Source organism: Gnatocerus cornutus, chromosome 2 (assembly GCF_029298725.1).
Source record: "Gnatocerus cornutus isolate USDA-ARS CGAHR chromosome 2, icGnaCorn1.1, whole genome shotgun sequence".
NCBI lineage: Eukaryota > Metazoa > Arthropoda > Insecta > Coleoptera > Tenebrionidae > Gnatocerus > Gnatocerus cornutus.
In genome coordinates this window covers 13,305,431-13,320,449 of record NC_142234.1, presented here as the reverse complement: position 1 = coordinate 13,320,449, position 15,019 = coordinate 13,305,431, and the positions used below count along the sequence as shown (strand labels likewise).

At 35.2% G+C, this 15,019-nt stretch overlaps 1 protein-coding gene across 1 annotated transcript in view; it reads right to left on the bottom strand.

The window, feature by feature from the left end:
* The window catches only part of sm (heterogeneous nuclear ribonucleoprotein L), a 69,785-nt gene that overhangs the window by 26,852 nt on the left and 27,914 nt on the right, over positions 1-15,019 (bottom strand). The gene's annotated exons all lie outside the window — the stretch shown is intronic.

Below are 15,019 nucleotides of genomic sequence, written 5' to 3'. Positions count from 1 at the left end.
CTGCTAATAACTGTGTTCCTTTCAGTTGGCTCTCTCTTAGTTTATTTTAATTCTGGCCAAATTTTCGTCTGGGGTTATCAAATTAAGTGAAAGTAAAGAGGTACTAACGGATAAATGGCCATATCCTAGAATATAATGAGAACTGATCCATACAAGGGTTCTTTCAACTTGCGGTTGATGACACTTACTTTTATGAGACACAGTCAACCGTGCATGAAATACTGGTGCTCTACAGGTTTTAATGTAAAATATAACATCGCTAAAATTGCACAAAAAGTCAATAAAAAGTAATACGTTAAAATTCCGACTACGGATATACCAACCGCAAAGGTTGGATTAAATAAAAATCCATTAATGTCAGGATCAAAAACGCGCATTTTTACGATAAATATTTCAGATTATTTCAGCGGTGGAACTTGCGAGTTGCTCTTTCAACAAACAACAAAATTTAAACCTTCATATTATCACTTCTCCAGGTGAGTCAAGTTATACTCTAAAAACAATTTTACTAGAAACTTGGCTCTCCAATAAGCTTAGTTATACAAGAGAAAAGTCAATTTCGCCTCCACCAATTTAATGACCCAGATCTCTTAAGCCACGTGAACAATATCCGCTTGTGTTGGTTTTTGCTGCCCTTCGAGAGCCATTAACTCCACCGAAAGATCTACAGCTTCACCGTGAATTAAATCACGCTTGCGATTACAAGCAAATGTGCTAAACAGATGCACGTTTCTGGGGCAAGAATGACTTTCCACCAACAATTTTCATACTTTAATTAGTGGAAGGAAAATTCAGTCAGTCACTGTCACGTAACCAACTAGAACTAAAAATAGTGGCTAACTGCAACATAAAGTGAAAATTATCCACATTAAAAAAATGTAATTAGTAATGCTTCCTCGAGTGAAACACGATAATTTCCGGGAGCTGCCATTGTTCATTCTCTGACGAGTGGGGTATAAAAGTGTCGTATTTCCATGAAAGTATCTCCCTCGCTCGTGAAAGACAACGAAATTGAACTAATTCTGCAATTGGTTTGGAATTAAAACAAAAGTCGGGTAATAAATTCGGTATATAGGGAGGGAACGGAGGAAGAAATACGTTGAAATTTTTAATAACAACATAGGAGTGCCATTTTGGAAGAAAACGGACAGATTAGCATGTAACTGCCTATTAAATATGACCCTCTCCTGGCAGTGATGGGCGTCAGCTGTATAAGACACCCGTTTAAAGTGTTGTTAACGCATCGCCTGTCGCACAACCTCCGTAAAGTTGCAGCATCCAAGAAACGTAGGATTTTAAATAATCCCTTACGAGTCACGTCTGTGCTATAGTAAGACACCGTGAATCCTTCAAGATGTCTATTACAACTAAGTAAAAAGACAAACCTGGTAAGATTTAAAGAAACGGTTTACTGCATTTAACGTCCAAACAAAATTGCAATAGTTTATGGCACTGCAGAGAGTTTTGTCTGTGATAAATTAAAAGGAGAAGGCACATCCTATTCATCCTGATAAAAAGAAAAAAATGGACCGATATTTTATCCTACTAATGGAACGGAAAATAGACACTTCAGGAAGTAAAAATATCCAGACGAGAAGATTGAAAGCATAATTTTGTTTGTCCGAGCGCCGAAGTCGGGAGATGGTGCAAGGATCTTCTATCGTAAAATTGATCAGGACATGCGACACTCTCGCGCCCGTGAAGCACGTTCAAGGGCTCTCACGACGCAGTGTCAATAGTTGCTTTGTCCTAGAAGTGCAAAACGGGTCTAGAACTATCCAAGGAAGATTTTCTTCTCATATTTAAATAATTTTTAGTTCTATCAGTCACCGCTTTGAATAGAAAGTAGCGCTTCAGATTTTGTTTAAAATAAGAAAAATTATTGCGTTCAACATCCACACATTACATAAACAGAATTGCTTGTTCAAAGCAGTTTCAAAACTGTGGAAATCTTTGTAACTTCCAACCATTTAAAGTTGTTACAAGTACAACACTTTATTCTTGATGCTAACATCCACCGTCGATCGTTGCCAATCCAAACACAATAACAATCCTCTGAAGTTTCCAGAGAACCCAAAAATATTTTCAGTCTTTAAGTACACTTTTTAACGATTCTTCAATTTAGTGCGTGATTGACAAAAGCGACAGCTAGTGTTCTTTCAGCACGCTTTTGGCACTGAAAAGTTGTCGATTTCGTTCGCAAGCCACGTACACGTAATACCTAATTCTTGCCCTTTCAAATAAATTAAGACTTACTCGGATCGATAACTCCACGGTCTATAAATATGTTCAGGATTTGCGTCAGACTAGGTCTTCCATATCAAAATCCCGCAAAAACCGTACAGGCGTTGTGAACAACACCCACCAATGGAATTTTAGTCTTCAATTAATTTATGCTTATAATAGATGAATCGATTTAATAACTGGTCACGTTGCGTCAACTGGACCACATATCACGTTCCATGTGAAGAGCTATTTAGTGCGGGCTATTCTCAGGATGAACTGTCAGAGAATGAAAAGCAATTAAAAGCTTCACTGAAGCATCAACTGAAGCAAAATTTTCCATCCATCGCAGTTCAGCGTTTGTCTTTTAAATTAAGCGTCAAGTTTTTACAACTACCTCGACTTACCATTTGGATGCCTCCGGTCGAACCTCTGGTCTTTGGCGTCAGTGGTGTCGCGTCGGAGATGGTGTCGAATGGCTATCCTCTGCGGCGACCTGCACACAGACAAGACAGCCACACGTGAGCCTCTTGGAACTTGTTCTTGTATCTTTAGGTCTTTTGGTGGTGATGTACATGTTTGTCTGTATGCAGGGCGCGCAGTTGAGGCATATAGCACGTCTGTCTGTGTTCTGTGTCCATAGAGGAGAGATATATTAAGCGTAGTTTAGGGAGAGATGATGCATGTGACAACAAAAGTGCAACTCTGTCGTGTGTGAAATCGACCACATAGCAACTACTGACTTCATCCAAGTTAATATTTCAACAAAACAATGAGTATGGTTAAAAAAGTTGAACGTTATTTATGGTCTATTAATATTAATTGGTAATTCTAGTGTCCGTAACGACAGAAAAGCTGCAGATTTCACAACGGGGATCATTATTAATATTGCGACGATGATGTGTTTTTGTCGTAATATAGAATTAATGGAAAAACTAGACCATGCATACACTGAAGTTTAATTAAAAAAATTGTTAGTGTCTACAGGATTCCTGCGGGAGTATGTCTGTACGGGAAATGTAAGTTGTTCAGTCAGTTGGAAAAGTGTAAGTAAACAGGATGCTTAGCTATTATGTTTTTCATCGATGTTTTAATAACACGATTGTGTAAGTTAGTTATTTTCATAACTGCGTTGCAATCAGTTCCGATAGTTGTTGTTTAGAAGAGATCAATAAAAATCAGTTTTTATGGAGATGTGACTATTTATTGAGCAACTATCTGTGGCAACAGAAAAAATGACACTCGGTTACTTGAAGTCCGTGAACGGAACGGAAGCTTCGTAAACTTCCCAATGCCAATGCGTAGTAACTTTTTAACAAACCCGGAAAAAGTCTAAACGCAGTTGGAAAAGTAACTCGACTAAATTAATTACCTGAAAACATTAATTGTTCAGTTCGTGCTTGACCCTTTTCACCATTTCCTTTACAAACGTTGGCTGTTTATCAATTAATTTCAAAATAACTTTAGGCCAGCATGATATCAAACGTTACCTTATCTAAAATTTATAAAAGAAAATACAATTTAAACCCTTTATTTACCATCATACACTCGACCGAAGAGCAAGCAAAACTTGCGCTCTCTGTGAAATACAAACAATTAAAGCTTTAATCTGATAGCCGTTTCTTTAAGCGACAACACTAATTTTAATTTGCTTTCAGCAAACTTTGTTTAATTAAAAACCTCCAATTTTAATTAATTTGAAACCGAAAAAATCTCAAGCCGTAATTTAAACTAATGGAACGTGTGAAGGAGTTCATTAAATTTATTGATTTTGGTTTTGCAATTAATCATTTAACTCCTCAAACGTCAAGTTTCGTTAAAAACGAGATTAACGATAAAATCTTGTGCTGACATGAGGAAAGTCGACAATAACATTTTATCATGTAATTGCCACGTTACGCCCAAAGACATCTCATTAGTAACCATCAGTTTCCACTCGAGTTCTGGGTATCCAATTTACTGATTATTACTGTAATCCACGAAAACGTGGAGATAATTTCCACGATTTCGGAGTTTACGCGCGCAACGTTTTCCTTCTTGTGCCTACATAAAGTTTCACCACATCCTCCTTATTTGCCCAACAGTTTAGTTGCGAGCTAGAAACGTCACTTCCTTAATCCTCCAAGTCAGAACCCCTTGGCTCTAACAGTTTTAATTACCGTTTAATTTATACTCATATTTTACGTAGAGATGAGCAAAGTTTCAAACTTGGGACTATTTCCTCCTTACAGTCACTACCCACAATTTTTACGGGGGTAAAACATCGAAAATTAATTTCCTCTTCAATAAAAAGTTACGGCAAAAAGTGGAAACGATCTCTTCCCAAAAGAAAACATTATTAACCTGATTATCTGTTTAACTGTATTTTTTTACGAGGGCGAAGACAAAGGATCCGTAAAGAAGAGTATTTACGCGGGTGTTTATTAGGGCAATTTGCACAGAAATGAGTTGTAAAATCTTCAAATGTAAATCATTGCATGTAGAGTAAATCTAAATACGTGTTGTTACGTCTTGGCTTGATAGTAACATTGGGAAATTTTCGACGACGTGTTAAATATAGAAAAGTAATGGAAGGTTTGCCCTTGTCAACTTCTTCATCAATATAGAAATTTACAACATAAACAACTGGCAAGCTTTAGAGGTTTCATTAAAGAAAAAATGACTAAATAAAAGCACCAAGTATGTGGATGAAAATGTTTCTGCCTACCGGAAACTGCTAACTTACAAAGAGGAAATGTGCTTGGAAACTTTATCTAGATTACAAATTCCGTAACATCATCTCATACGTATCAGGGTGGATAAAGGACATTAACTCGAAAAGGACGACCACGACAAGAAATCCTGCGCGTATCAGATATGTAACGTCGAACAGTTAATGTTCCGCTTCGCCGCCTTTCTCGTGTCCAAGACGCTTTAACCATTTTCACCGCAAAAAGTCTTAATTAAAACTAACGTAATCCAGAGCAATCAAGACCAAGCGTACAAAAAAGCGTATAAATCATAATCAAATCGGGTGCTATTATGCGAGGCGGCCTATTATAAAAGCCTTGATTCAATTACGCTTTCAAACAGCTTAAATTCCTGAAGGTGCAAACCGACCATTAAAACATAACGAATCGACAATATCCGTTTTTACCGGTAGAATTTACTCGCCATTTGCGCACAATACCTAAGAAAAATGAGTTCGCGAGAATCGTAAATCAGAAGAGGCAAATTTGCCACGAACTCGGTATTACATCAAAGAAAATACCGATTTATGAAGATGCAGGATTTAAAGTGTCTCTCCATTCCCAATTATTTATAATTCAAAGCCTGACAAACGATCAGTCGCGTTTTAAGCGAACTTAATGAATTTCCGAATCACTTCGATCGCTAATGCTGATTGCTTTCGAAGCGAAATGTTCGATTTTCAAGTAAAAATTTGATTTTGATACACAAAATGAAAACACTACGCTCGGATTAGAATATTGTCCTCAGTTTTAAAATGCAGCGCAAGTAAACCAAACGCAATATCTTGCGCTTGGAATTTTGCGAGTAGGCTGGAAACCCGAGGACGTCTTAGTAGCATTTCCATTTGAAAAATTCTTAATGTCAAATAGATGCGTTCAAAAGTAACTCTAAGCCGTAGGCAATCATGCTATGTAATCATAATGTTAGAAAACATTTATGCATCGTAAAACCAAAGAGAAAAAAATATGTTCAACCTTCTAACACACGAAAGAAAATCTCTTATAAAACAGTCGTTTTATGATAACCACTTAAATAAAAATTGTAATAAAACTTAGCCTTTATTGTTTCGTCGACTTAATTAACACTCAGAAGTCGTAACATGCTCTAAGCATATTTAGTGCTAATAAATTCGAAAAAAGATCTTCAGATAAGGTGCGAGTCAGTGATTTATCGTCATGAAAAATTCATTGCCAAAGAAGAAAACAAACATTTCTACTTTAATGTTTTTAGAATCACCCCTAAAATCTACAGCTTTTTCAGAATGCATATTATTTCTATTTATTGATGCGGTTCGATAAAAAAGCAATTAATTCCTAAAAATTCCCGTCTGCTATTATATTATCAAGTTCTATCATCCATCTTTTCCTGCCAACAGCTTAATAGTAACTCCTTGTCACGTTGTAATGTATCGTTATCGTCAAACATCAGACGAGAAAACTTATGATTAAGGATCATCATTTACGTACGTAATACGCGAAATTCCCCAAATGCGTTTTGTGAATATCTGTTAACGAACCATTACGACACATCAAAACTTTCTTAGATTCAAACAAAAAAAATTTGATGAGTTAACGGCTGCAAGTAATTGCAATTGAAGTAAACCTTTATGGAAAAGAGTTCAAAAGTCCGATCTTATGATTAATTTTCAAAAACCAAAGTCCGTTGGTAATTTCTGAAGACGATTTCTTTACAAGACGAAAATATCTGACTTCCTTTGTTAATTAATTTAATCTCTACACTTCAAAGAAAATGTAAAATATATGATATAACGAGACGAAACGTGCTCATTTGGTTTCCACTTCCACATACCTTGTGCTCTTTTAGTTAACTTAACACATTACGTTGCCATAAAAAATAAAAGAACTTTTTTATGAAATTCCATCGGCAATATTAATGAGAATAAACCCAGAAATCGCAATCTATGTCTCTTTCCACGCACTTCCACCCTCTGCTCGAAATAACTTTCCTGTGATGATTAGCGCCAGCGATAAAACGTTTATTTACGTTTCACGTGATACGAAAAAGTTCGGTTTCATATAAAAACTGCGGCGGAACCGTGTTTAGAAATTCGTGTGAGCTTTTGCCGGTGGCACAGGGATAGAAATGCATTAGCACGATTTTGGATTCGATAGTTTTACCGGAAAAGCGCGATAAGCGTAGTAGGAAAATGGATTTGGTGAAATATTGAGATATTTTCAGACTTTTATCGACGGCATATGTAACGGCGGGTTTACTTGATAATCTGCGCTGTATCTTGTAAAAAGCTCAAAATTGCCAAGCACAAAAAAGTTAAAAGGCATCGTAAAAGAGTCAGATTCGCTTACTCGGATTTTATATGTTGCGACATTAAGGTTGATGCGTTGTGTAGTTAAATTTTATTGTGGAAACGTGGCGAATGCGCCGGAGGATAAATCAGGAAAATTAGTCCCGTAATTGTGACTGATGGTTATTGAGATTTGAAATTTCTGATGACAGTAAAAATACCTTTTTTTGAAATTGATTTTCCTCCTATTTCTTTTACGGAATTCTGTGACGCACTGATCGAACATCGATTACTTGTCGATACATTACAGTGTCTTCCTTAACACAAAAGCAGTTTAATTTAAAATGTTCCGGAACAAAATATATTGTTGACTTCTCCAATTGAACGAACTTGTGCGTGATGATGTTTCCAATGAATCGTTTGGCGGATATGGTCGCCCGCAATTTCCTACTGGGTCGATACCTGAGAAGTGTGTTTGCTAGCTCAGCTAATCATTTAAAGAGTTTTCCGATTAAACTGTGACCTTGGGAGACATCCTCGTTATTCTAGATTTACCACTTCATCGTGCCATCGAAGGATGAGGAAAGATCAATTGCAATTAACCTTTTGCCTAATGCGAGCCATAGAAAAATATTTGATGGTGAGGAATGCAAGCCACAATGAGGAGGTGTTAAAATCTAGCACTTTTAGACAGGTGCTTAAGCCCTTTCAGGCGTAAATGTGTCGACTAAAAAATATTTAAATGCCAACCCACCAATGAGTAGCAGCACCCTAGAGAATTTCACAGAAACGAAACTACGTTTAATATAATGTATGACTCTAACCTTTCACGACTATTAAAGTAATTCAACAGATCTTAATCCAGTAAGACCAAAGTTGAAAGATTTCCTTCATAAATCTAAAACCAAACATAAATTATCCTGACAGAATATCTTCTCGCTGCTATTCATTTTCATATTCTAAATCAATCCGGTGACTGACATCCACAAACTTTGTAACTTAATATTGCCAGGCAGGAGAAATTGATTCACTAATAAGACTACGTGTTTCCAATGTAAAGGAATGTTCAGGCGCAAAAAAATATGAGAAACTTTTAACAATTCCGTTCGAATTCAAATTATCCTGCGCAAAATTTGCATTTCGTCGCTGAGGTTTAACTTTTATATGTATGAAACATGCGAAGTAATATTCAACGTTTATGCATCACATTATCATAATAGTGGTCAATTCAAGAACCAGATAAGGGCGCAGTTATGGTTATACGCAAACAGAAATTCCGTCGTCTGATGCTCATTGCGGGATCACTAGATAATCTCCAAAAGGAATGCGAAAAAAAGGGTTGTTTGTATCCGTGAAATTTTAACCCCTTTGAATAATAAATAAGTTACGGGCAGCTAATTACAAAATGCCTACGTAGGTCAGGTAAAAATTACCTGCTACATCAATTACAGGTAATTCCAACTTCTCTGATGTTAATTACCGCAGATCTCATCTTAATTGGGTAAATAACGTAAATTTCACTAATTGTCAAAATGCTCTAAATCTAAATTATAATCCCATAACGTTATTTTAGTAAGTGGCCGATATTAAACGTTAATGAGCTACAATTACAGCAAAGAAGTTGTCGTAAACGTTATTTTGCCGTTGGCATGGAAGTAATCTTTGTGGTATTATGTTTCCAAGGTTGGGAAAGACCTTGCGGTAAATTAAGGATTTCGACCTTTCCATTTTGACCAAAGCAAATGTCCACGTCTATGATCTCCTGCTTTTAATTAATGAACTTACTTGTGTTGCTAATTGTGATTCTCTATGTCGTTGTTTTTAGTTTGAAGAGGACGATGATGTTTATACTACGGACGTGCAGTTAACTTGTTTAAAACAAACAGGAAAAAGACGAACTAGCACAAAGGCTTAATAAACCAACATTATAATCCAAAAAGCACAAAAACTTTAAATATGCAGAGGACTTTTGCAAAAATAATTCAACAGAACGAGCTCGTGTTCAAATCTGATCTAGTTTTAATGGTATGAAGTCATCAAACGCCAATTTGGATTGATTGCAGTGGCTTAGAGAAAGCCACAACTAATATAGAAAGAAGGCTCATGCACTCTGAATGTAAGAAAGGTTATCATTTCAAACAGGGAAACAGTAGTTCCTTTTCCTTTTAAGAACCTCATTTACTGTTAATGGCGTCAATTAATTTATCATGTAACTCTTCGATACATTAAATAATTGGCGTACAAAACAAAGAATAAAAAAGAACAGTTTTCCGCAAAACATTGAGAAACTTCCTCGTTACGTGTAATTGAAGAGTTTCTTCAAAGGAGAATTTTTTGTAGTACAATTTACACCAAACACAAACAGGCACTTCAATTCAACCATTTAATAAAGACGGGAAATAGATATAATAGTCATTCTGAAGCTGTTGAGTCTGTCTTCCATTATAAATTATTCAAATCTACGAACGTTTGTACATTGTGCACGTACTTGTTCAAATACACAAGCAAAGCTTAGTTCTCTTGCTTGGAGACTAACTCCTCTGAGGAAATACAAGCCAAACAATAAATAATGCAGTCACTCCACAACACAGTTCGCTCAAAGAGAAACCAAACGATTTTCATCATTTGAAACATAATTAAATACCAGCTGACACCGTTGAAAGATCATGGTGACGTGTCTGAATTCATTTCACCGAAAAGTGTCGTTTCAGAAAACTTAAGTTTCTCAAAACAAATGAAAAACCTTCGTGTCTTGAGGAAGACTCTCTTTTGAAAGTTTTAGTATTCAACAAGCTTGTTTTTAAATGCAGTTACGATTTATGGTGGAAGTTTCAAAGTTTTGAAATTAGCGCAAATAAATCTTGAGACGAAGAATTCAGGATTTTCATAAATAAAATCCGTCAGATGTGCTGTTAATAACAAAGAACGCCATTTGCACATGAAAATATTCTTAAGCGTGACTCTTTTGCCAGTGTCATGATTATAATTTTTTTACAAACAGTAGACCTCTGATATTTGCATGCTCATTACTAAAACTTTAGGGCACTGCAGACTAGCATATTAGAGACTACAACAATATTCCAGTTCGCGTAAACTTCCTAAACCATCCGGCAAAAAACTCATTCGAATTTCATTATGATTCCTGTAATAATTAGACGTTCTAGGAAAATTCATTCCGACCGGAGGTGTCACATTTTTATTTCTCGTTTACAGAAAATGACTCCTGAGAAATTCAACCAAGAATATTCAGCTATAATGTAAACAAATTTCACTTCAATTTCGTGAAAACTCTGTTGCTCTTTATTCTTCTCAAATTTTTCCAAAGACGATAACTCTCGTTACCCTCACGTACCGCTAAGGCAAATTAAGCGATGAACTTCTCGATAACCCCACTGCTGTTTATCATACCGCTAGCCGTTCCGGATCTTATAAATCGTATTTGCTCTCCCGTTTTCCTCTGTAATTTGGGTCAAACACACGTATCAGCGGAGTTAGATTCCACCCGATAAAAAGTATTTGCATCTCTGTATTAAATGAGTCCCATTTTCCTGCAGCTCGAGAGATATCCTTCTAAGTTCTAGTGCAATTCATGCATTTTTCGAGAGACAAGTTTTCTCTCACTACAGTGAGTCATACGAAATAAATTTGGAACCTGGTCCAAGTTATTACGTTAAAATAGTATTGAAATAATTTAAATGTCAGATGCCAACACATTTATAAATCTCTATTGGAACGAGATCACACATCTGCATTTATTCATTCACACAATATAAATTACGATATATGACACAAACATAAGTTAAGTAATTAGTGCAACGTCAAAACTTTCTGTAATATGGCTCCGGAAATAAAAACATGTATGAAATTAATTACGTGTGATAAGCGACATTCATCATTCATTAATAGGATTTTTTGAGCTGCTGGCGTTGGCTTTCCAATTTTGCATCAATCGGCTTTACCGATTTAGTGGAGAGTGATCAACCGATCAACAAAATTTGTTCAGCATCTCTGCTTTTAATCTGGTTAAATTTACAATTGCAGAATGAAGAAGAAAATTTACGTTTAACGAAGATTTGATAGCGCATCAAATCTGTCACATGCAACGTTGCATTATTAAGCTGGAAAACGAGTTGCTAACATTACATTAAATTGCTGTGAAAGAACGACCTACGTGTCAGAGTCGCATTTTACAAATTGCAAAATAAATATGACCCCCGGCGAAAAATTAAATTACAAAAGTATAATAAAGTTGGATGACAACTCCCGAGAGAAAGATATTAGTGGTACAGATCCCTAAATCACCAACATTTCTATACAATTGTGCATGTTTTCGTCTGTACATCGTTGCGAGTGGTGTTTCTGGAATTCATATTACACAGTTACGTTTCATAAAAATTTTTGAATACGCACGGTATTAAAAAATATTCCGCCGCACAAAATGAAGGTTCGCGGTTATTATAGTTTTGATGAGTACATCTACCAAAGCAATTAGTTTCATTAGAAACAGAGCCAACAGACAAAAAGTATCTGACCCAGTTTCATGCAATCAACTTTTTCTATGCCATTTTACACTTTTATTGCTAAACCTTCACTTGCTGTCAACATGACTGGTCGTGATTGATTTAGCGGTGATTTAGATCTTCCCTTGTGATGCAAGACGAACTTTATTTTATTTTGTTTCTCATGAAAAGATTTACATTTTCGTTCCCATTGAACAAAATAGATTCAATATTGGAATTAAATCCACTGATTGATTATTTCAGTGCGATTATCGATTTTATGGTAGTTTTAAGATGCTTGTTCAAGATAGCAGGGCATTATCATTTATTCATTATTACCAGCAGAAACACGAAATGAAAAGAGTTCGAGAAGTTTGCAAAGCGAACCAATATTATTTATTGACACACAACCAACACTGATATTAATTTGTTGGTATATTTACAAATGAAATCGTCATTCACCCATGAAAACGGTCGTCAAACTATACATATAAAATTTTATGTACTGTTATTATTTCTGAATTAGTGCTTCTTTTTTACATCATATAAATAGTAATTAACATAAAGTGTATTTAATACTTCGAACAAATTATATGTTTTACTAGAGTTCCATTAGTCCTGTTTAATAAAACAATACCTGGCAGCTGCCAAGCAATTTCTCATAGAGCAAGTTTAGTATTTATGAATATAGAGCTCGAAGGCATCAGACACAACAACTGCACGCTTTTATTAATTTAGCGTTTAAAAGTACTTTGGCGCGAACGAAGACACCTCATTATTATCAAGCCCCACAATGACATCAAAAACAAACTATTTCAAAACGCCCACTGGGTTAGCTTAATCAATTACCAAGCCTAAACTCGGTCAAGAAGTATAAGAAGATTGAACTTGGAAAGAAGTTTGTACATGAAAGCTTCTGCCAAGATTAAATATACTGCAATGGGTTGACTAAAAAATAAATTTTGGCCACGTGGTAAAGTTATCAAAATCGATAATAAATAGTCTTGATCTCTAACATTACCATTCAATATTGATAAATTACGGTAATTAACTCAACAGCCAACAACCCTGCATTTATGTTAAAGTATTTTATACCCAGTTGTAATCGAGAAGATGAAAGAATTTAAAAAATGATGTGTCAAAAATTTTGCAATAAGATAAAATCATCGGGCCTTTTGCAGAAAATGGGGCGAATTGAATTCCCTTCGTCGATGGGCGTTCTGTTCGCTCGTTAACTAGATGGGACAATCTGTTAATTAATTTAGACCGCAGTGTTAGTATGGGAATATTCAGACATCCATTAATTAAATTGACAGGAACTTACACTTCAGCCTCATTAATCAACTAAAAATCTTTCCTCCCAAGTAAACGGCACCACCTTTATCAAATCTGATGCGCGAAATCAAAACTTTCCTCGATCAACTATGAAACTTTAATTGTTTCAACACGAACTTCGTTCTAGTGATGTAAGAAAAACTAAATTCCATCTATCCAAGACGGGGGAAAATTATAGCCTTCATGCTTTATAGTGTTGTCCTTGGTGCTAATACTGTCGTGGAATTTACATCAGTCAGAGTAATTAATAATTTATAAGAATTCCTCGTTCTTTGATGTTTTGTCGAAGAATTTGGTATTAAAAGCAAGAAATAATTAAGAGGGAAAATTCAAGACGAAAGGGAGTTTATTGTAAAAAGCCTAACTCAATTTGAATATTTGCTGACGAATGCGTAAAAAGACGACAGACAACAAAATTTACATATTTCGATTATTTGAACGAGTGCTTTACATATACATATTCGACAAATATATAAAACACTGTAAATACATAAAAACTACAAATCTAGATCGATTTTATTTTCGTTTCGCCATGACGTCTTGTTATTCCTAATGACTTCCACGTTTGAATAAATTTAATCTTTTTAATTAAAAACATATCTTTTAACAACGCCCATTTTTTCTTATCGACATTTGCCTCGCGAGCTTATTAAAACAGTTCCGCTAATAATATATTCATTCAGAGCAGTATATCGCGTGTCTGTCAATTTGAAAAACGACTATACCTTTTCAAATAAAAGTCCGAATCAATAAACGATAACAAACTGTGTAAACAAATCCCTAAATTTTCGTACACACCTGAATCGGATTTTTCGATCCCATAAATGGATTATGTCAATAAAACCTTGTTTTAGCCACAGTAATAACTTCACTGTTTAGATTTCTATTAATTGAAACGAACAATTTTATTAAGAACTACGAATATAAAGAAACGAAGCGGCTCTTTGATAAGTGACAACTTACATAAAGTGAAAACCTCCAAGTCGGTATAAAATTCAATTAAGGATGTACGATATTTTTTCGGCATTGCAGCCTCTTAAATTTCGTGTTTTGGCCCTATTAAAAGAACGAAAAGTCAACAAGACGGAAAAAATTAATATTCCCTCTATCACAATTTTAATTAAATAAAAATTAGGTAGTGAATTAAGCCAGCACGAAACCATAAAATATAGATCAAACACGAAATTTAATTTAAAGAAGCATGCTTACACGACATTCGTATCAAACCGCAATAAATCATAATGGTCGTAATTGACACGATCATATTTATAATAAGTTAAAAAGGGGACAAAAAAATTCCATGAACGCCAATCAAAGTGGAAACAAATCTTTAAAATTTCAGAGATTAATTCGTAGCCTCAGCTGTTTAAATTTTGTCCAAAAAAAGTCACCAAGTTCAGTGTTCTCGCTTACAACCTTTTGTTCAAATGAAACAGAGATTAATCGACGTTCTCCATTAAGTGAAGACAAGATGACAGACGACTTGTTTATCTACTTAATATATTGAAACTCCACAGAAGATTCCGACACACTAAACACCTAACTAATTCAAGCATCAATTTTCAACAAAAGGGTTGTGTTCCATTTACGTTTTCGTTACTCACAGCAACACGTTAAGTAATCTAAAACATCTGTATCGATTAGATCTTAATTGACACCTACACTTCGACGTGAAAAGTGTGCCTCACTATCAAATTTACTTCTACGAAAAAAAAAAAAACACTTGGAACTTCTAGAGCTTAAAGTAAAAAATTGATCCACTTTTTGGTACAACTATGGGAAATCAAGACAATCAACTTGTCAAAACCCTTCAGTTGAGTTCATAAATACTCTTGACAAATCGTCGAGCTAGATTTTCGAGTATTGATTCACCTAATCGGATAAGGCTGAAGATCTGAAATCTCTCGCGAATGTATAAGCATTGATTTGCGGGGTATCGTCGCAGAAATACATCAACGTTTTTATTATT